This window comes from Prionailurus bengalensis, chromosome B4 (genome assembly GCF_016509475.1).
Source record: "Prionailurus bengalensis isolate Pbe53 chromosome B4, Fcat_Pben_1.1_paternal_pri, whole genome shotgun sequence".
NCBI lineage: Eukaryota > Metazoa > Chordata > Mammalia > Carnivora > Felidae > Prionailurus > Prionailurus bengalensis.
Window position 1 is genome coordinate 77,953,737 of NC_057358.1, and position 22,849 is coordinate 77,976,585.

General features: G+C 40.7%; 1 protein-coding gene and 1 pseudogene across 5 annotated transcripts in view; both read left to right on the plus strand.

Moving 5' to 3' along the window:
* The first annotated feature begins 2,277 nt into the window (after nt 1-2,277).
* The window catches only part of SCN8A (sodium voltage-gated channel alpha subunit 8), a 178,331-nt gene continuing 157,759 nt past the window's right edge, over nt 2,278-22,849 (plus strand). For all 5 annotated transcript variants that reach the window (XM_043563958.1, XM_043563960.1, XM_043563957.1 and 2 more), the window contains exon 1: nt 2,278-2,395. The gene's annotated coding sequence lies outside the window, so the exon portion shown is untranslated. The remainder of the gene's footprint in view (nt 2,396-22,849) is intronic.
* On the plus strand, nt 12,239-21,761 carry LOC122473617 (annotated as a pseudogene).

The following is a 22,849-nucleotide window of genomic DNA, read 5'->3' on the forward strand; positions in this document are numbered from 1 at the left end:
GATATGACTATAAAAACATCATCCATAGAAGAGAAGATACTAAATCAGACTTCATAAAAAGTAAGAATTTCTACTCTTTGAAAGACACCATTAAGAGGATAAAGATATGCCCAGACTGGGAGACGATATTTACAAATGACATATCTGATAAGAGACTTCTATTCAGAATATATCAATCCCTCTCAAAACTCAATAATAAGAAAACAAACAGCCCAACTTTAAAAATAGGCAAAGGACTTGAACATACACTTCACCCAAGAGGATTTCCTGGTAACAAATAAGCCCACGAAAAGATGCTCAATACCTTAGTCATCAGGAAAACGCCAATCAAAACCACAGTGAGATACCACTACTTACCTGTCAGAATGGCTAAAATAAAAAAGACTGGTCATAGGTAACGTTGCCAAGGATGTGGAGTAACTGAAACTCTCATATGCTGTTAGTAGGAATATAAAATTGCACAATCATTTTGGAAAGCAGGTTGGCCCTTTCTTAATATGTTAAGTATACACCTACAATTGGACTTAGTCATTCTATTCCTAGATATTTATACCCAAGAGAAATAAAAGCATACACATGCAAAGCATATTCATACAAAGGCTTGCACACAAACACCCCTATCAGTTTTACTTTTAATAGGCAAATCTGGAAATAACCTAAATGTCATCAACAAGTGACTGGATAGACACATTGTGATATACTCCTATAATGAACACTACTCAGCAATAAAAAGGAATAAGCTATTTATAGACAACTGAATAGTCAACAACAGGATAACTGCAAAACAGTTATGGGAGTGGAAGAAGCCACACCAAAAAAAAAAAAAAAAAAGTACATACTGTATGATTCCATGTATTTAAAATTCTGAAAAATGCAAACTAATGTACAGTAATAGAAAGAAGATTGGTGGTTGCCTGGAGAGGGACCAGTGTGGGAGAGTGATACATGGACACATTACAAAGAGGCAGAGGGAAACTTTTGGAGGTCACGGGTATGTTGATGATAACTGCAGGTGGTAACTGCATGCGTGTATACATGTCCAAATTGTGCACTCTCAACGTGGATAGCTTATCGCAGGTCAAACATACCTCAGTAAAGCTACTTAAAAACGTATGAAGTGGGCACACTAAGTGACGGGCAAACCGTGTGCCAAGTTGTGTTGTAAAATGGGTGAAATGCCTTCTCTTCGATCCTCACAACAAACCGACCAGGTTGGTACTAGGATTGCTCCCTGTTACAGGGGAGGCTCTGTAAGCCTTTGACCGAAGTTTAGAGAGGTTGTTCAGGCTCCAAGGCTACCCAGTTAGTAAGTGGCAGCCTGACCATACTCTCTCACTCCTAACTATGAACTTCTGGTAGAGAGGCATATGTAGAAAGTGCGAAGAGTTCTCACATTATGTACATCCTCCTCGGAGAGTGTGGAGTAAGCAGTTCAAATGTTCGCGCCTACTTCACATGCAAACGGAGGTTCAAAAAGATTAAGGTGACCTTTACACAAGCTTCAGACCTGGGGGCGGTCAGGAGAGCGATGTGTCCCTACTCCTCACACCAGGGCCCTGTCCACTGAATCACAAGGCTCCAACTGCTGTTTATAGACTTCTGCGTTTTGGTTTTTCTTCCAGTCGGCTAAAGATCACGCAGATGGGGTTCTTTGTGCTTATAGGTATCAGCACTGCCGACAACGGGGCACCGCGATATTGCTGGGCATTTCCTTCGCAGCTGCCGTTCAGGAGACAGGTGAGACTTGGCATTCACCAGGGTCACGGGGCACTGGAGTCCACGTAACACCTCGGGTTTCAGCGCTCAGGTGCTGGCAGGCTGCCCGGCACCGTCCCGCTGCCGCGTCCCGGCGCTCAGCCGGGTGCCCCTCCCGCGCGGCTCCGCGGGGGCGTCGGGGAGGCGGGCCCGGGGACGCTCGCGAGGCGCTCCGGCGCGGCGCCCCCTGCCGGCGCCCTGCTCCCTCGCCCCGGATCCGGTCCGGGCGGCGCGGGGACTCCGGCCTGAGAGCCAGCGAGCGCGAGGGCGGGCGGCGCGGCGCGCTGCGGGCGAGCGGGCGCGTCCTGCAGGGGTAGGTGGGCCGCCGGGCGCGGGCGAGCGGGAGGGCGCGGGCGGCGCGCGCGGGCGGGCCCCGGACGGGCGGGGGGCGCGCGGCGGGGGTCGGCGCGGGGGCGGAGCGGGCGGGGGGCCCGGCGGCGGGGGCGCGCGCGGCAGCGCGCGGCGGGCGCGAGTCATCAATTATGCAAGGACTCGGGCGGCGCGGGGGGCGGGCGCGGGGAGCGCTCCAAGATGGCGCCCACCGCAGTCCCGCCCGCCGCAACCTCGGCGCCTCTGCAGTCCGGCCGCGCCTCCCGGGCCCCGCGCTAGGGCCGCCGCTGCCTCCCTCGCCGCCGCTGCCGTAAGTCGCCCCGGAGCCCCCGTCCCGACGCCGCTCCTTGCCTGCCGACTTCCCCTTCTCGCCTCGGGACCCCGGAGCGGGGCTCGCCCATCTCCAGTCGGGGGCTTTGCCGCAGAGTGCGCGGCGGGGCTCGAGGGGCCGTGGAGCTGGGTTTCTGCCCTCCCTGTTTTGGACAGGTGTTTGGAAGTCTCGCTTCCTTCTCCGGTGTTTACCGGGGGTCCCTGAGGAGAGTTGAGGACCACCGGCCACCACCCCCATACATCCTCGCTCTTCTCGTCTCTTGGCTGCGTTGGGGGACACTGGCCTGCCCTCGGCGCCCCTTCCGTGGTGCAGCCCCCCTCCCCCCCATCTCCGAGGGCCGGGTCAGAGTCGGGGCCCCTCGCCGGGTTGCACTGGGAAGGGCAGCGCTGTCGGGATCTTCCTCCAGCAGCCCCTCAGCTCTACCCCCTCCCCCATGTCTTACTGCATCCTTCTCCCCCAGCCGGCTCCAGGTCGTTACCAACTGCAGAAGCCAGGAGCTCCTGGGTTCTTAGGGCAGCCAGGACTCCCTCTGCCCTTTACTCGGATGCGTCCGTCCCCCTCCTGAAAGGGTGCTCTGGGGCTGTGTTGGGGGGCCCCCGGGACCTTCCTCGGCAGGCTAGGATTCCTGCATTAGGGAGTACATCACTTTCAGAATATCCCCCTCCCCCCACCCCCATCCCTACGCCACCCGATGCAGAGCCTGTTCCTCTCCTCTTTTCTCCCTTCCCTCCCCCACCTTACCACAAGCGGCAGCACCCTGGGCTGCTTAGCGTTTGGCTTACAGGACTGCCCAGCTCCACAGACCCCTCCTCTAGTTCTCTCCTGGTATTTGGGGGACCGCAAAGCCTCTGCATTTTTCCTCAGAGCTCAGCTCCATCCCCTCCGTGCCTGCAGCAACCACCGGTGGAGACTTGGCAGTTAACTTTCCGGGGTTAGACAGGGCTTTCAGACCCCTTCAGAGGCCCCAGCTTAGAGGTGGGGTGCAGTGGGAATCATTTTCCAGTCTGACAAATATGATTCTTCAAGCCATGCATTCCTTCCAACTACTCCACCCTGTGCCCTCTCCCTCACTTACACTGCAGTTTTTGAAACACGGGGGAATACGTTTTATATGGGGAGATTCCAAGATTCGGGGCATCAATGTTCATAATAAAAGGGTGTCACCTGTCTGGGGAGGGGGGAGAAACTTGGCATTGCATCTGGCTAACTCAGGGAGAGGGAGAAATAATTACCATGGAGCAAGCTCTACCATACAAGGAAAATTCTTTTTAATGCACAGTGGGCACCAGAGCAGCAGGAATGGAAGCAGGAAATGTGGTTGAGGGCTTCAGGAGCAAATGGGGATAGTGCTTTTTATAACTGTTTTCTCAAGTTTGAACCTGGAGAGCCTTTAGAGAGGTAGCGGTGTGTTAGGGCTGGGGGATGTTTTAGCTTTGCAAGGGAGATTTCGGGTGTGGTACGCTTTCACTGTTTCACAATCTCTCTGTACTTCTCTTTTCTCCACGTGCATTAGAAGATAATGGGGGTGGAGGGACTTTTTTTTCTTTCCTCAAAAAAAAAATTTTTTTTTGATGTGTAATGCAAATGGCTGGATAACGTTAACATCCGGTACCATTCTGGTAGGAATCTCGGGGGAATCAGACTTAAACTGCTGAAAGCTTTGTAGCACGTTGCCTGTAACCTGGTTCTTGAAATACTGCAGCATTTTTTCTTTGGAACTCATGACCCATAAGGCCTTCAGTTCTCCCTGAAAGAGAATTTGATTGCTTGGGAGGGGGGTGGTAGTGATGGTTTGCTATTCAGCAAGCATCATCTGTCCTAGAAATTGAGTCTGTCCCTAGGGAGAACTCTGAGCATGTTCTATGTTCTCACCGTCTGATTTAGGGTATGTGTGAATGTGTTGTGTTTCTTAGTAGGGCTGGCAGTGGATGTTGCAAAGCAGTTCTTGATAGTGCAGGCCAATTATTGGTTTCTTGGGTTCAGTTTGAGAGGCAGACTTAATATACCTTTGGTTTTCATTTGGGGCTCTGTCAACCTTTATCAAAGTAATTAAAGGATTTTATATTAAATTAATAAAGGATTATGAGGTAGAATATAGCATACTTAAAAACAAACACCGGTACAGTGCTTGTTGCTTTCTTTGTAGGAGATTTAACGAATTTTTCTCACTCGATCCAGCTTGGGATGCCCGTGTTTAGACTTGCACCAGGGTTTCTTGCTGTGGTGCTGAAAGGACAGTTCCCTGACCAGCCCTGCGGGGAAGTGCGCACACGCTGGACATGATTTGGGTTTTTCTTTGCTTTTGTTATCAGCAGGCTTTCTTGTAGATGTGTGTGTGCATGCGCAGCTGGGTTTATTCTTGAGGTTGCAGGCCTAGTTATCATATTTTATTACTCCCACATAACTCTTCATTTTGGCTGTCCCTCATGGAGACAGTGTTTTACAGGCTGCAACAGATCCATATGTAAGACCTACAGTGACATTTTGCTGACTGCATTATTTCAGCACATTTCAATAATTTCACATAGCAAGGATCTGTTAATAATTATGGAGATTTGGTCTCCACAAGAAGTAATCAGATAGCTTGCTAAGTTAAGCAGGTTCAGAAGGGAATATTCTCTGGGTTGATCTGAACAGTGAGCTAAGAAAAGGACTTGACATGGCAGACGCCGCCAGTGTGCAATCCATTGTATTGCTAAAGTAGACTTGTAAAAAAATTTATTTTAAAATCCTAGAAAGGGAAGGTGGTCATAACATTCAGCTCGTATAACCTCCCAGCGCAGGAATCCCCTTATGGGAGATCTTTGCTTTGAATACTTCCGTGGAAGGAAACTTCCTACTGCATAAAATAGCTCATTCCATTTAGGTCCCACTATGATTGGAGTACTTTAATGTCACTGAAAAGATAACATGTATAAAGTTAAAAGACCTATAGATTGGGGCTATATCAAGGCCAAACGTCATTCTTGTGTTCGTTACCAAGAAAAGATTATACAAGAAATCTGCATCTGCTTAAAAAGCATTCAAAGGTAGAGACATATCCACCTAAAGCAAGAAAAACATTCTATGAATGGAGAGAAAAATAATTATCTTTAACTTGCTGATGTTATGTAACAAGTTCTGGAGGCACAGGCATGAATTAATGAATACTTAATTCCTATTGATTATATCTGAGAAAGAAAATAACCCCACACTGTATGGAAAGTGTTAAAAAGGCAAAGTTTTTCCAGAGTGAGATTAGTTTCCATAATTATGAAAATAACATATACTTCTGGCAGAAAAAATGTAATATATGTAAGAAAAAAACAGGAAAAAAGTCATCCTTAGTCTTAACTGTCCTAAGCAAAACAGTTGTCTGTGTTTCATTGTATATTTTCAGTCTTTTGTTTTCCATAGAGAGGGCAAGAAGCTCTTGCAAAAGTTATCCAGAATGAAAGTATTTTTAAACCAAGCCTTTTAAAACCTTAAGTTCATAGTCCACTAGTTAGTCACTTAGGGATTTAAACACAAGGTTGTTATATTTAACTTACCTTTTTTTCTGAATCATGTTTATATTTTCCAAAAAAATTATCTTTAATGAGAAAGGACTCATTCCCGGAATTGGACTCCTGTAAAATCTCTTGATTTAAATATAGCAAGATAACTAGAGGAGTAAAGAAGTCTTTAAAAAAAATTTTTTTTAAGGTGGCTTCATGCCCAGTGTGACGATGTGAGGCTTGAACTCACGACCCTGAGATCAAGAGTCAGATGCTTTACTGACTGAGCCACCCAGGAGCCCCAAAGAAATCTTTTCTTAGTCAGTGAATCAACAAATATTCTCTCTCTGTACCTACTGTGTGTGAGGCATCGTACTAGACACTAACACTCTTTAAGTGGCAGGAACAGCTTAGAAAATGATACCACGCTCAAAAACTATGGCTGTTAAAGTGTTGAATGAAACAGAACTTTCATGCTTTTGGTGTACATTAATTGTTGAAATGTGGCATGGCAGACTGTTAGGTCTAGCCTGGTAATCCAACCTAAAAAAGAACAGTTTGTACAGGAATAGGAAGTAAATGCAGGAAAAGAAAAGGCAAAGAAGAAGCCTTCTGGAAAAATTTTCTCTCTTTGTGAGGTCGTAGAGACACAAGCAGGACACAGAGTTCAGTACCATCTCAGGAATTAAGGTGAAATGAAGACACAAGAAGGTTGCCGCAGTTAACACCATTGAGAAAAAAAGCAGTATGGGCTCTGGAGTTAGGCAAAACTAAGTTCAAGTTCTGACTCTGCTACTTATTAGCTTTGTGGCTTTGGGAAAATTATTTAATATATTTGAGCTTCAGTGTTCTCATCGATAAAAATAGGAATAATAATACCTACCTTGCAGGGTGTTTGTGGGGATTAAATGAAATCTCTGTTACCTTGTGGTTTCTGACACATAGAGCTCAATATATATTTGCTCCTTTCCCTCTAGGGATTTAGCAGCTTAGTGCGTATTTATATGTGTATTTGATATAGTATCTATGTACTGTATTAAATTTCAGTAGTCTCAAAAGCAGACGGTTGCTTTATCTTCAGTCTGGCATAGAGGATAGAATCTGCAGATACCCTGATTTGGATGGACACTGTTAGTGTAAAAGGAGAAAAGTTTTGCTGTACAATTGCAGTACTGATCTCCACCACGACAGTGAGAGTGCATTTACCAAAGTAACTCTTTTCTCATTCATTCCTGAACTATTCTAGAATAGGACTCTTTACCCAAGAGAAATGCCCTGGCACTGACCAGCTAGCTGGCAGGCAACCGGACTGTTTTTAGCTACAGCCTGGGATCTGAAGGTGGAATAGGCCCAAAGACCGAGGCTCCCCTTTATTCTTCCCTTAGCTGGATATTTTAATTACAATGAGTGATTATCAAGTTTGGAGTTTCTTTCGTCTTCAGAACCATTCTGGGTTTTCCCATAGTATTTGCACGGATTTATTTGAATGGGTCTCATGTAGTTAGGTCTGACAGCTGACCATTGACCTTTGGTAATTATTATTCTTTGTTTTTCTGTTTATCAGGACTTTTAAAATCCTTCTATCAGTTGATTGAGTTAGATAAGGTAGATATTGTTCTACCTGTTTTATAGCTGAGGAAACTGAGTATCCCACAGCTTACGTGTATTGTCCAGGGCTACAGGACCATTAAGTCATGGAGTGGAGATGGGTACCCAGGTTGGTTGACTGACTCTTGCTTAAAAATGTTTTTCCATTAAGTGGTGTTATATTCTGATGTTCATATAACCAAGTAAAGTGAACAATTTTGGCTTTAAGAAGTTATCATTATCCCAGGTAGCTAAACATAGTGAGTGGGCATAATGAAAGATTCTGGGATAGGCAGAAGGAGGGCAAGAGTACCTTTGGTAGAGAGCATTTTGGAAGCAGGAAGGATGAGGGAAATGAACAGAAGATTTACCAATAAATAGAATATGGGTGAGAATAAGAGGTATTGAAGTAACATACCTGTTTTGTTTCTGCAGCTCTCCGAGGTACTTTTTAAAAGGTCTTGTGGTGTCTGCTTATCTTTCTTCATTTCTCTTGCACGTAAATGCACACATTTGGCTACTCATGAATGCTCTCGTATCACCAACATAAGTTATAACCAGGACTGTAGAGGAATTATGGCTTCTACCACCTGACTTCTTTGCTTATGTGTAAGGCTGAAATTGGTGTAGGACTGTATACTGGGAATTGGTGCTGGGAGGGGTATTTGAGGTGGAGCAGAAAAAGTTCTGGGAGGCTCTTGGGCTAGAACAGCAAAGGTAAAAGTGGATAATAGTTAAGATTTCCCTTAGGTCTTGGAGATGTGTCATATTGAGGAGAGTGGAACAAAATAAAAGCTGGTTGCCTAAGAGGTACTCTAGGTTTGGGACTCAAGGTCTCTTGATCCTGAAAGGAGTCAGTTGGGTTAGGGTAACTGAAATGTTAGCTGGAGGGGTCTGAAGCACTTGCATTTCACTGTTGGTGGTAGGGAGAGGCCTCCCATGTTCAGTGGGCTTGTTCTGGGATCTGGAAGTGGAAAGCACTGAAATCCCCCAAAAGACACATTGATGGGTTCCTTTCATGTTTGGATGATTAGCGCTGTTTTTATGCTGCAAAATCTTCTGAGTTCCTGGAGAGTAAGAACATTAGAGAAATATAAATGAATGCTTATTTACCCAGGGATGGCTTATCTAGACTGTGAATTATACATGTCATTTATTTCCCTCCCTTTTCCTACATTTTGGGTATTTTACCGATCATTAGCATTTCCACTAGAATGAGCTTGGGAAGGGAAAGAAGTCAAAATTAAAATGTTACGTTAAATTTTTAGGTAGTGATTGATAAAGGAAGAGATCACAGCTACTTTATCAATGAAAAGGCAGTTCATTTTTCATCTGTTCTTACTCTGTTGTTATTTTAATAGTTCCACTTTTTGAAGGCTGAACCTCTAAAAGCTTCCAGCTTTAGAGCAAATGTGAAATGCCATTTTTCCTTGATTTTACTGAGCAACAGTCCTGTAAATAAATAGGACTTAATTTATTACATGGTTAGTTTCTTGTTTCAGGAGGAAACCTTCTTCAATTAAGGATAATATAACAGGCTTTTCCTTCACATTCACTATTGTCTTTTTGTCTTAGCAAGAAGCTGAATAAAATGCTTTCAAATGAAAACAAATTGATGTATTATTATTAAATTGCAGAGAAAAATTGAGCAGGTTGCAAATGAGACCAGTAGAGCTTTCTCGGGAGTCAGAATACTCAGAAACCCCATTTGCTCCAGAATCTTCAATTGGATTTCCCAAGATTTTGGCGAAGACTAAAGAGGCAAAGTGTGTTGTTTCTAGGAAAGAGGCCTTGGAGAAAATAGGCTTTTTTTTTTTTTTTTTTTTAAGATTTACATTGTGATAGGGAGGAAAGTATTGGGAGTGTGAGGACTCATCAGAGCAGAGGTCGGGAAAGGGTGGGTACGACTGCTGTGAAATGGACAAGGGAGTTTGGATGTGAACTTGGGGAATGGCTCATTTCTTAGGAGAAGGAGACTCTTTTGGAAGCATCTCTGTGTACCACTGAACTAGAGTGCTCCTGATGTTTTCTGGATGGGGCTTGGAGCCTTAGGAAGGTGTTTGGTTTTTAAGTGTTGTTTTATCCCTAGCTCTGCCAGAACCTGCTTGCAAATAGCTTTCTCTGTCTGATCCTTGGATTGGAAAAGCTGGAGAATGTTTTCTCGCTTTGGAGCAAAAGATATAGTGACATTCTTAAATGTTATTTTATTTCCCCTTTTTAAAAAAGGATTCTAAGTCATTTAATAGCAAAACTTTTTCTCAAAAGGCACTGTTGAAGTTATCTCTTCCATTCTGTTTTGTAAAATACATATTTTACATTTGAGTAGCTAACGGAGGCACAGTGTTCAAAAATCAGAAGATTCAAAGTTATTTAAGTCTTCTTGTAACTGTCTCCCAATCAGTTAGTATGCACTCCATGAAGGCAGTAGGCATTACCAGTTTCTCTTGTATTTGTTTACGGATTTGAACTCTCATTTTAAATCATCTGAGATCAATTTTTCCTTCTTTTCCTTATGATGTAGCTAATCCCTCATGTTTTATTTTTCTTAGTGACATTTCTTGGCTTATTTAAAGTAAAAAAGTTAGTTTGGACCAAAACAGCCTTTTCCTACCAATGACATTGCTTTTTAGGGTTTCCATTTGAGAATTACTTATGAAAAAAGTATAGAGGAAGACATGGCCTTGAGAACTATTGGTCTGTTGCTTTCTGTGGGGAACTGTAGATCACCTACCCTGACTACACCAATCGACAGATTTTTCATGAGTAGCAACTGTGGGTGAGGCATTGTGACAGGGTTGAAAGATAGAGAAAAGATAGACCTTATGTTGCAGGAATGTATTTATTTGGTGAAATACATCATAAACACAAAATGTTAAATAAGAGGTTTTCGTAATGGTTCATGATGACAACTTTAAAGGGTTTAATTGGCACATAAATGATATAGAATGTAAGTAAGTTGGGTGGGTTTTTTTTGTGTGTTGTTTTGTTTTGGAAAGAGAGAGCTTTAAGCTGGTATAATGAGAGACAGGGTGATAGAAGAAGTATGATTTGAGTTGGGCTTTATGGAATGGTTCGGTAAGACAGTGTGAGTCAAAGTAAGAAGGTGAGAATGCACAAAGTATTTTGGGAGTGCAGTAAACAAATCAGTTGGGCTGGGGTAGGAACCCCTGCCCCCCAAGTGGCAGGAAAGCCTGCAAAAGGTAGGGTAGAGGTAGCCAAACACTAAGGACTTTTTGAAGTTGCATTTATCCTTAGAGACAGTGAAGAACAAAGAAGATTTTAGAGGGAGCACAGAATGACCCATCATCAAAGCTGTGCTATAATGTGTTAGGAGGATTGGGCAGCAATGTGTAATAGGACAGAATAGAACAAGAAATGGACATCCAGTTAATTGGCTGTTTGGTTTAGCCTTAGATGCATGGTGACGAGGGCTTGGACTAGGATTGTAGTGAGAAAGATAGGAAGGAAAAGAAATAGAATTTTATATATGTGTGTCACGTGTGTTTAACTAACATTTTCCTAACGTAAGAAATAGTTTATAGGAAGACTCAGTAGGACTTGATGAAAGACTACATGGGGAAAAGGGAAAAGGAGGAGTTCAAGATTATTTTGCCGTTTTAAAGTTTAAAGACATAGAGTCTTCTAATTAGAACATTTAGGGAAGTATGTTCTATAATACATGTTGGCAGTCTAGTCCAGAGCATGTTGGTTAGCAAGCTATCCTTATTTCTTATTTATTCATTTATTTATTTATTTATTTATTTATTTATTTATTTATTTATTTAAGTAAACTCTACACCCAGTGTGGGGCTCGAACTCAGGACCCTAGGAGTCAGATTCTCTTCTGCCTGAGCCAGCCAGGTGCCCCTATTTCTAATTTTTAATCCTTTCTCTGTAGAGAGTTTTGCCCGCTCCTCACCCCACCCACCTCCTCCCCGCCTTGAGCTTTTAAAGTTTTCCTTAAGAGAAACTTAAGTGTCCCCACTTCTTTATTCTCCGTGCTCACTCACTGATAAAGATTACTTAACCTTTGTAGATCTCTGTCCTTTTCTAATTTTGGAGTGTTAAATTCTGTCCATTTATAAGCAGAATTTAACATGTGGTCTTTTTCCTTGATATTCTCAACTAACCTTTAGTTTCGCATATAAAGAAATAAGAATTATGCACCTTTTCATAGACCTGGGGGATGGCTGTTTTATCCTTACTGAAACTCAGGGGCTTTCTTTCTTTGATCATTTGCTTATGTTCTGTGTGCTTCATGAAAACCATTTGAAACTGCAGGCTTAATTAAAGGTTGCAACTGAAAGGATTCTAATAGGTAAAAGCAGAGGGAAAGAGACTTTACCAGCCAGTGGTGTTTCTTTTTATTTCAGGTATTGAATCTTGGGCTGTGGATACAAAATGTCAGACTTGACTTGCAGAAACGTCGTTGGTGTATCTAGGGTACCTGACAGTGGCCAGTGGGCCCTACCATGCAACTTCAGAGCAAAGGATGTGCTCAGGAAGCTTAGGTTCTGTTCTAGCCTTTCGTATTCAGCAAAGATCTTTGAATAAGAAAAAAACAAAGGGTGATTGGAACATTAGAATATGTGCATGGAAAATAACGGCATACATGTAAGAGGAAAGCAATTTAATGCAATAAAATTTTTCATTTAATTTGTTAATATTATTTTCCTTCTTGCCACAACAATTACTGAGTTCTTGCAAATTCCATTAACATTTGCCACAGTTTGCACTCAGACAGTTGGCAGAAGTCCCCATGGTTTGTGTGGAACCAGTAGAGCAGACAGAGTTCATGTACACGATGTTAGTACATTTAGCCCTCTTTTTAGGGATGCAAAGCATCCTTACAGTAAGTAATCCCATCAGGAGGTTCCCTGTGCAATCACAGTGTAAGTTAGTACCTGTTTCCTGGTTTGACTGCTCAAAGCAAGTGATTAAGTTAAACAAAAGCCAGTCCGGGATGAGGAAAGTCCATAAAGACCTCTTCACTGAATGCTGGCAACCTGTTTTATTAATCTAGCTGTTGTAGAGCAAGTAATGTGTTGGTAAATTTACAGATTTTTATTTTATTTCACTTTCTTTTGTAATAGTTCTTCCACATCTCTAGAAAAGGAAGTGGAGGGGTATGTAAGACCCAAGAAAGGCACAAAACGAGTGATTAAGTGTAGTGGGAAGCAAAGTAAACAACCATGTGACTATTTCACTTACCTTATAAGCTTTTTTTCCCCCTCACTCATAAGAAAAGTTCAGCCATGAGTGCAGACGGGTAAGACCTCTTTCATTTTGAGATCTTAATATAGACTCTTGGCATTAGAAATTGCTGGAAAGTTTTATAGGTCAAAGAAAATAAGTACATTTTGTGTTATGTATGGATATCAAAGACATGTTATTAATTAGATCCGAGTGTTTTCCATCTTTCATTTTAATTAGACTACATCCAGCCTGACCTTTGGGGGCTGCTAGGTTTTGTTCCTAGCCACATGCTCCTTCCTGACCATTAGTAAGTCTTCGGTTTGTACTGTCCCCTGTGGGTTGTGGGAGCTGCCACAACTTCACCTCCCACTCCTTATCTGGCTGCCTTCCGGCTTTCCAGTGGTGAGGCCTAGCGGTCCTCTGGGGGAGTGTGACTTCTGTGCCTGCTTGAACTCTGCTCTGGAGCCCTAGCTTTGCTCAGGATAGTGCTCAGAGAGAAGGTTTTTGTTTGTTTTTTAAGAGCAATATATTTATCACTCAGTGCAATCCGTTGCAAAATCTCAAGAAAAAAAAATCCTCCTCAGAAAGCAGTGCCACTTTTCTAGCCAGGATTGCAGACCCATCAGCTCCTTTTAGGTACTGCTTCTGTTTATAGGTGTTGACTTGTCATGGCCTTTCCAGGTTTGTTTGTTTGTTTGTTTGTTTGTTTGTTTGTTTTTCCTTCCATGGTTTACTCACAGAACCTAGTAAGAACTCTTATTTGTGGGAACTGACTGCCAACTTTTGGTGGTTATTATAAAAATCTACTGTGGATCTGTAGAGGTCAGAGTATGGGCACTAGTCTACATTTTGGGCAAGAGGGTATCTCTGATGTTTTCATATATAAAATTTAGGTACCAGAACCCTTGTGATCTAGTTGTGGCTTTGGACTAATACACTGTGCTCCTGGGATGAACAGGGTTCTTTTTTTCCTATTTGGAAACGTGTTCCTCTTAGGGTACTGTCACCAAATAGGGTCCTGTTTCCTTCACAAGAATAAGTCCCATAGAACTAATATTGGGGCACCAGGGTGGCTTAGTCAGTTAAACATCCAACTCTTGATTTTGGCTCACGTCATGATCTCGTGGTCTGTGTGTTCAAGCCCTCCACCGGGCCCCTCACTGACCGTGCAGAGCCTGCTTGGGATTCTCTCTCTTTTTCTGTCTCTTTCTCTGCCTTTCCCTTGCTCGCTCACTCTCTCTCAAAATAAATAAATAAACTTAAACTAGTATTTGAAAAGTTTTTGAGGTTCTTGCTCATGTATAGCAAATATAATTTTTTCCTTTTAACATTTTTAACAGCTTTAGTTATTTTTTTCTTCTATTGTTATTTTTAAAGTTTACAAGAAGTACAGTTGAAACAAATTTGGTATATAGTTCTGTGAGTTTTAACACATGTCTGGATTCATATATGTAACCACCTCCGCATTCAGCCTGCTGAACAGTTCCATCACCTCAGAAAGTCTCCCCACTGCTGTCCCTTTGTAGTCACACTCTCCTTAACCCATAATCCTTACCAGCCACTGATTGGTTCCCCATTCCTAGGGTTTTGCCTTTTCTGGAATGTCATGTAAATGGAATCCTACCTACTACAGTACATAGCCTTTTGAGACTGGCTTCTTCCACTTAACATGGTGCCTTGGAGATTTGTCCATATTGTGTGTATCAATAGTTCATTCTTTTTCATTGCTAAGTAGTAGCCTACTGTAGGTTATGTGACAGTTTGTTTATCCACTCATTTGATGACCGGTGTTTGATTTGAGATGTGTCCAATTCCAAGCAATTGTGAATAGTGCTGCTGTAAACATTCTTGTATAGGTTTTTGAACCCAAATTCATATTTCTCAAAGATATCTCTAAGAGTGAGATTGCTAGGTAATATAGTGTGTGTTTACCTTTATAAGAAACTATGAAACTATATTTTGTAGAGTGGTTATACCATTTTGTATTCCCACCAGCAATGTGTGAAAGTTCATTTACTCCAGGTCCTCATTTGCACTTGGTGTCTTTGGTGAAGCATCTGTTCAGATATTTTGCACATTTAAACAAATTGGATTATTTATTTTCTTGCTGTGTTTTGAGATTTTAAAAAAATTACTTCTATCCCTGATAGAAAGTCTTTTATCGGATAAATTACCTGGATATATTTTCTCCTAGTTTGTAGCTTTTCTTTTTCTTCTCTTAACAGTGTCTTTTATAGAGCTACAGTTTTCAATTTTAAGTCTAATTTGTCTATTTCTTTTATGGATCGTGTTTTTGAGATCATACATAAGAATTCTTATATATGACACAAAGATGTTCTTTGCTTTCTTCTAAAAGTTTTATAGTTTCCCGTTTTTCATTTAGGTCTATGATCCATATGAGTTAATTTTTGTAGAAGGTATGAAATTTAAACCCAGGTTCATTTTTATTTACTTTTTGCAGATAGATGTGCGGTTATTCCTGCACCATTGCTATTGGAAAGACTATTCTTTTTCCATTGAATTTGTTTTGCACCCTTGTCAAAAGTCAATTGGCTATATTTGTGTGGGTCTTTTTCTAGACTCTCTATTCTGTTCCATTGATTTATGTGTCTGTCCCTTTCGCTGATACCAACTGACTACTGTAGCTTTATAGCAAGACTGACAATTGTGTGGTGTGAGCTTTCTAGCTTTCTTATTCTTTTTTTCAAAATTGCTTTGGCAGGGGCACCTGGGTGGCTCAGTCGGTTAAGCGTCCGACTTCAGCTCAGGTCACAATCTCGCGGTCCGGGAGTTCGAGCCCCGCATCGGGCTCTGTGCTGATGGCTCAGAGCCTGGAAACTGCTTCCGATTCTGTGTCTCCCTCTCTCTCTGCCCCTCCCCTGTTCAGGCTCTGTCTCTCTCTGTCTCAAAAATAAATAAACATTAAAAAAAACCCCTGATATTCAAAATTGCTTTGGCTATTCTAATCCTTTGGTCTTTCCATATCAATTTTAGAATCAGTTGGTCTATATGTTGCAAAAACTCCTGCTTGCATTTTGATTGGAACTGCATTAAATCTGTAGATAAGTTGAGAGTTGATACCTTAACTATATCGTATATTCCAATCAATGAACATGATGTATATCTTCATCTATTTAGGTTGCATTTGATTAATCAGCATTTTATTGTTTTGAGCATACAGATTTGCACATTATTTTGTTAGATTTATTCTTAAGTATTTTTTTTTGAGCTATTTTTAAAGTTTTTGTTTTAGACTTCAATTTCTAATTCATTCTTAGGGTATAGAAATATGATGAATTTTTTATGTTGAATCTGTATTCTACAACCTTGTTAAACTCACTTAATAGCCCTAGAAGCCTTTTTATAGATTATGGGGACTTTTATATAGACAATTATGTCATCTATGAATAGTGACAGCTTAATTTTTTCCTTTCTAATGTATATGCTTTTTATTTCTTTCTCTCTTCCACCCTTATTATAGACTTTACAGGCTGCCAGTAGGATATTGAATGAGAGTAGTGAGAGTAGATATTCATGCTTTCTTCCTGTTCTTAGGGAAAAAGCATTTAGTCTTTCACCATTAAGTATGATGGTAGCTGTTGGTTTTTGTAGGTGTTCTTTATAAGGCTTGGTTCCCCTCTATTCCTAGTTGCTGAGAGTTTTTTCAGGAATGGATGTTGAGTTTTGTCAAATGCTTTTTCTGTATCAATTGATATGATCATAGGATTTTTTTTTCTTCTTTAATCTGTTAATGTAATAGATTACACTGATTGATTTTTAATATTGAACCAGCCTTGCATTCTTAGGGTAAACATCACTTGGTTGTGATGAGGTACTCTTCTATAATGTTGATTTGCTAATTTGTTGAGTTTTACATCTGTGTTCATGAGGATATTATCAGTCTGTAGTTTTGTTTTTTTCTTGTGCTGTCTTTGTCCAGTTTTTGGTATCAGGATAATGCTGGTCTTGCAAAATAAGTTAGAAAGTATTTCTGTTGATATTTTTTGGAATAGAATGTGTAGAATTCCTTCTCTTAAGTATTTGGTAGGATTCTCTAGTGAAGGCATTTGTGCCTAGGATTTTTTGTGTGTGAAGGTTTTATCTGCAAATTAGATTTCTTTTTTTTTTTTTTAATTTTTTTAATGTTTATTTACTTGAGAGAGAGACAGTGTGCGGGGAGGGGCAGAGAGAGGGAGACACAGAATCTGAAGCAGGCCCCAGACCCTGAACTATCAGCCCAGAGCCCAATGCAGGGCTTGAACTCATGAACCATGAGATCATGACCTGAGCCGAAGTCAGATGCTTAACCGACTGAGCCACCCAGGTGCCCCTAGATTTCTTTATTAGATATAAGACAACTCAGGTTGTATATTTCTTTTGGGGTGAATTTTGATACTTTGCGACTTTGAAAGAATTGTTTCATTTCATATAAGTCGGTGAAATTAATGTACATTCCATGTACTGTTCCCTTGTTACCCTTTAAAAAAATTTTTTTTTACATTTATTCATTTTTGAGAGACAGAGACAGAGCACAAGTGGGGGAGGGGCAGAGAGAGAGGGAGACACAGAATCCGGATTAGTCTCTAGGCTCCCAGCTATCAGCACAAAGCCCGAAGCAGGGCTCGAACTCACAAACCTCGAGATCATGACCTGTGCCGAAGTCAGATGCACAACTGACTGAACCACCCAGGCACCCCCCTTATTATCCTTTTAATGTGTGGGGGTCTATAGTGATATTCTTTCTTTCCTTCCTGATACTGATAATTTTGTGTATTCATTCTTTTTTTCTTTGAGTAGAGGCTTATCAATTTTATCCACCTATTCAAAGGACCAGCTTTTTAAAAAAATGTTTATTTTTGAGAGAGAGAGAGAGAGTGTGTGTGTTCATGAGCATGTGCAAGTTGAGGAGGGGCAGAGACAGAGGGAGACACAGAATCTGAAGTAGGCTCCAGGCTCTGAGCTGTCAGCACAGAGCCTGATGAGGGGCTTGAACTCATGATCTGTGAGATCATGAACTGAGCCGAAGTTGGATACTTAACCAACTGAACCACCCAGGCGCCCCCAGAAAACCAGCTTTTAATTTTATCGATTTTTCTCTACTGTTTTTCTTTACATTGTTTTCTGTTTATATTGTTTTTCTTATATTTCTTTTCTTCTTTCTGTATGCTTTAATTTACTCTTCTGTGTTTGTTTATAAGTTTTTTTGTTTTGTTTTTTGTTTCTGTTTTTGTTTTGAGAAAGAGAGAGTGCAAGGGGTGGTGTGGCAGAGAGAGGGAGAGAGAGAATCCCAAGCAGGCTCCATGCCCAATGCAGAGCCTGACCCGGGGCTTGATCTCACATGAGATCAAGACCTGAGCCAAAATCAAAAGTCGGACACTTAACTGACTGAGCCACCTGGCCACCCCTCTTCTGTTTTTTGTTTTTTGGTTTTTTTTTTTTTTAAGATGGAAGTTTAGATTGTTTGAGACTTTCTTTTCTTTCTTTTTTTTTTTTCAACGTTTATTTATTTTTGGGGCGACAGAGAGAGACAGAGCATGAACGGGGGAGGGGCAGAGAGAGAGGGAGACACAGAATCGGAAACAGGCTCCAGGCTCTGAGCCATCAGCCCAGAGCCTGACGCGGGGCTCGAACTCCCGGACCGCGAGATTGTGACCTGGCTGAAGTCGGACGCTTAACCGACTGCGCCACCCAGGCGCCCCGAGACTTTCTTTTCTAATAGAAGTTTTTAATACTATAAATTTCCCTAATTTCTCTGTAAACACTGCTGTGACTATATTTTACAAATTTTGGTATGTTGAAATTTTATTTCCCTTGAGACTTCCTTTTTGAGCAGTTAATTATTTGGAAGTGTGTTGATGTGAGGTAGTCCAGAGTCTTTCATTCATTGATTTCTAGTTTAATTCCATTATTGTCAGAGAACATACTTTGTATGATTTCAGTACTTTTACAACTGTTGAGATTTGTTTTACCAGCCAAGATATGGTCTATCTTGGTGAATGTTCCATGTGCACTTGAAAAGAATGTATATTCTGCTGTTGTTTGGTGGAATGTTCTATAAATGTCAATTCTATCAATTGATTGATGGTGCTGTTCATTTCTTCTGTATCCTTAATTTTTTTCCTCCTCTCTCTCTTTTTCTAAAATGGTGATTTGATTATTTAATTGAAACATTATATTCTACCTTTTTATTTTTTTTAGTTTTTTGAAGTATAGTTGACCAATAGGAATTGTGTATATTTAAGGTATACAACTTTATGTTTTGATATCCTTGATTGGTTTTTATTTAGTTGTCCGGTTGATTACTGAGAAAGGAAGATTCAAATCTCCAACTGTAATTGTAGATCTGTCCATTTCTTCCCTTAGTTCTGTCAAGTTTTGTTTCATATATTTTGAGTCTCTTTTGTTGGGTGTATATACATTTAGTGAATTCACCCTTTTATCATTATTTCATGTTCTTTCATTCCTGGTGATTTTCCTTGCTTTGAAGTCCACTTTGTCTGATATTAATATAGCCACTCCAGATTCCTGTTGATCATATTTTCATGTATATATTTTCCTCTCTTAAACATTTTTTGATTTTGAAATAATTTCAAATTATTAAAAGAGTTTCAAAAGTAGTACAGAGTTCCTATGTGTCCTTCACTTAGCTTTCCCTAATATTAACCTCTTATATAGCCTTAGTACATTTATCAAAACTGAGAAATTAGCATTAGTATTAGTACTCTATTAAGTAACCTCAGGATTTTATTTGGATTTCACCAGATTTTCTAGTAATGTCCCTTTTCTGTTCCCATAATCCAATTCATATTGCATTTAGCATCCTTTTTCTTTTTTTGAGAGAGAAAGAGAGCATGAGGGATGGCAGAGAGAGAGGGAGAGAGAGAATCCCAAGCAGGCTCTGCACTGCCAGCACAGAGCACGACATGGTACTCAAACTAATGAACTGTGAGATCATGACCTGAGCCAAAACCAAGAGTCGGACGCTTAACCAACTGAGCCACCCAGGTGCCCCTGACAATCTCTCTTCTAATTGATGTGTTTAGACCATTTGCATTTAACATAATTATTGCTTTCGATTCAAGTCTGCCATTTTATTATTTATTTTGTTTGCTCCTTCTGTTTTGTATTTACTTCCCTTCTGTTCTTTTGGATTATTTGAATATTTTTTTAGTACTCTATTTTAGTTTACTTATTAAGTTTTTTTACTATCTTGTATAGTTATTTTAGTTTTGACTGAGGATTACAATATACATACTTATTCATTCTACTTAGAATAGGTATTAACTAGTTACAGTGGAATGTAGAAACTTTAGCACCATTAGATTTACCTCTTTACCCTCTTCCTTTTATGTTGTAATTGTCATATGTATTACATCTACATTCATTGAAAGCATCATCAGACATTGTTTAATTTTTGCTTTTTACCACATTTATATTTTAAAGAACTAAAGAGGAGTAAAAATGTCTATGACATTTACTCAGATATTTATCATTTCTGTTTTAATGCATTCCGGAAATTCTAAGTTCTCCTTAAGTATCATTTCCCTTCCTGAAGAATTCCCCTTAGCTTTTCTTTTGGCAGATGTGCTGGTAATGTCTTCTGTTGGTTTTCTTCATGTGAGAATTCATTCCTTCATTATTTTTGAAGGCTATTTTCCCTGGATATAAAATTTTAGGTTGACAGTTGCTTTTTCCCAGCACTTAAAAATCTTGTTCCATTGCCTTCTGTCCCCCATGACACATCCAGAGTCATTCGCATTATTGTTTCTGTATAAGTAATGCATAATTTTTATGATTATTTTCAAGATTTTTTTTCTTTGTTTTAGTTTTCACCGGGCAAGAATGTCTTTAAGTTTATCCTATTTGCCATGCACTGAGTTTCTTGAATGTAGTTTATGTCTTTTACCAACTTTGGGAAGTTTTTGGCTATTATTTCTTCAAATATTTTTCCTGGACCACACTCTTTCTCCTTTCCCTATGGGCCTTTGATGATTAAGTGTTAGGTCTTCTGTATTGTTCAGCTTGGATAATTTTTGTGGGTTCCATCTTCAAGTTCACTGACTCTTCTGTCATCTTAATTCCACTTTTGATCCCACCCAGCAGATTTTAAAATTTCTGTTATTGTATTTTCTAATTTAAAATGTTCTATTTGGGGGTACCTGGGTGGCTCAGTTGGTTTAGTGTTCAACTCTTGATTTCAGCTCAGGTCATGATCTCACAGTTTGTGAGATCAAGCCCCATGTTGGGCTCCATGCTGATGGCATGGAGCCTGCTTGGGATTCTCTCTCTTTCTCTCTCTCTGCCCCTACCCTGCTCATGTACACTTGCTCTCTCTCTCTCTCTCTCTCTCTCTCTCTGTCTCTCAAAATAAATAATTTTTTCCTGAAAATCCGGCCCACCTTGGAGCTCATGGGTCTCCTGATTTTAGGCTGGTCCCAATGCTGAGCCCACAAGAGTAGGGTGGTCAAGCCATGATACCCAGGGAAAGGCTACTATTATTCTGAGGTGGCTTGACAGGGATGAGCCACTAAAACCAACCTTAGCTTTGGAATATACATATGGAAGAAAAGTAAAAGGGAATAATATACCAAAAGATATTGCTCACTTTTGGAAACTAGGTGGAGGAACCTCCTTATAGGACTTAATCAGCATACTCATCACAAGTGACACTTTATGGACGTTTTCTATTGTTCTTTTTTTGGATCTTTCAAAACCTAATGACCTTTGGCCCACCACGGAAAATGTGTTGCAAGCCACAAAAAGCCACGTAGATAAAGTGATAATGAAACCGAGGAAGACAAATTCTAAAGCAGCTTCTGAAATGAGACAGAAAATATGGAGTAATATGCAGAAGGACCATCCAGTGAGTTGCTGGTGGAATTATTCCCGGATTTCTTAGTTCCATACGTAGTTAAAGATAATAACATCACAGACAACTTCCTTAGATTCTTATGTGTGATTGGAAATTCAATTGATGTAGATGAACTTGTTCACTGGAAAATTATAGCAATTTAATAAAACCTCAGTGAAAACAAAACTGTAAAACAAACAAAAAAATTTTCCCCCCAATTTGGTTCCTGTGTGTGTGTGTGTGTGTGTGTGTGTGTGTGTGTGTATGTTCTATTCCTTCGTTGAGATTATGTTTCCATTTACTTCAAGAGTGTTTGCCTTTATTTCCTGGTGTATGATTATAATAGCTGCTTTAAAGTCTTTGATAATTTTATAGGTTGGGGTTGGTGTCTGTTCATTGTCTTTTCCTTTGTGTGAGATGTTCAGATTTTTTTATATCAGTTTGGATTTGTATCTTGGATATTTTGAATATTATGTTGTGAGACTTTGAGTCTTGTGTAAATTTTATAGAGAATGTTTCTGTTTGCTTGTTTGAGCAGTCCACCAGTCTTGTTAGGTTCAGGCTATAAGTACTTACCTGTCTTCTGTGGGCTGGTGTTCAGTATCTGTCCAATCTTCAAAGTATTTGCAGTGCTATTTGTGTCTGTTCCATGTGGGTACCAGTCAGTGGCCATTCTCAGACCTGGGCAGTCGTATACCATTTATTAATAGATGAGTTGTCAAAGCCTTTGGTATATGTTTAGGGTCAGATACATGCCATGTGCAGCTTAGGGATGAGCCCTGGAGTTCACATCCAGCCTTATTGAGCTCCCTCCTCTTCCTGTTCTCTCAAACTTTCCAGACCCAAAGCATTCTCCTTTTTGCTCCTCTCTCTAAAAAACTGAAACTTTAGCTTTCTGCTCTGCTTTGAACTTCCTGGAACTACATTTCCTTGAGAACCAAATGGCAAGGGGGTAGAGAAAGAAAACAAGAGAATGGAGATGGCCTCTTTGCTCTTGGGATTGCAGTTTCTCTGGTCAGAGAAAAGCTTTTCCTATTCGGCTGCTGTTGTCATTGCCATCACTGCCTATTTGTTTTGGGGTAAAACAGGAGCAAACAAAAGAGAGGAACAAAATCGGGATTTCCTCTATTTCTTTTGACCTTTAGGGGCTCCCTTTCCTGTTGTTGTTGTTGTTGTTGTTTTGTTTGTTTGGTTTTTTTGCACCAAAAACGGAGGTCTTGGAGTTCTTTCTGTCTGCACCTGGTATACAGTTCTGGGTTTGGGCTGCCTTTGAGTTCAGTCCAGGAAGTCCCAGAAGAAGAAAAAAGGAAAACTCTCTGTTGA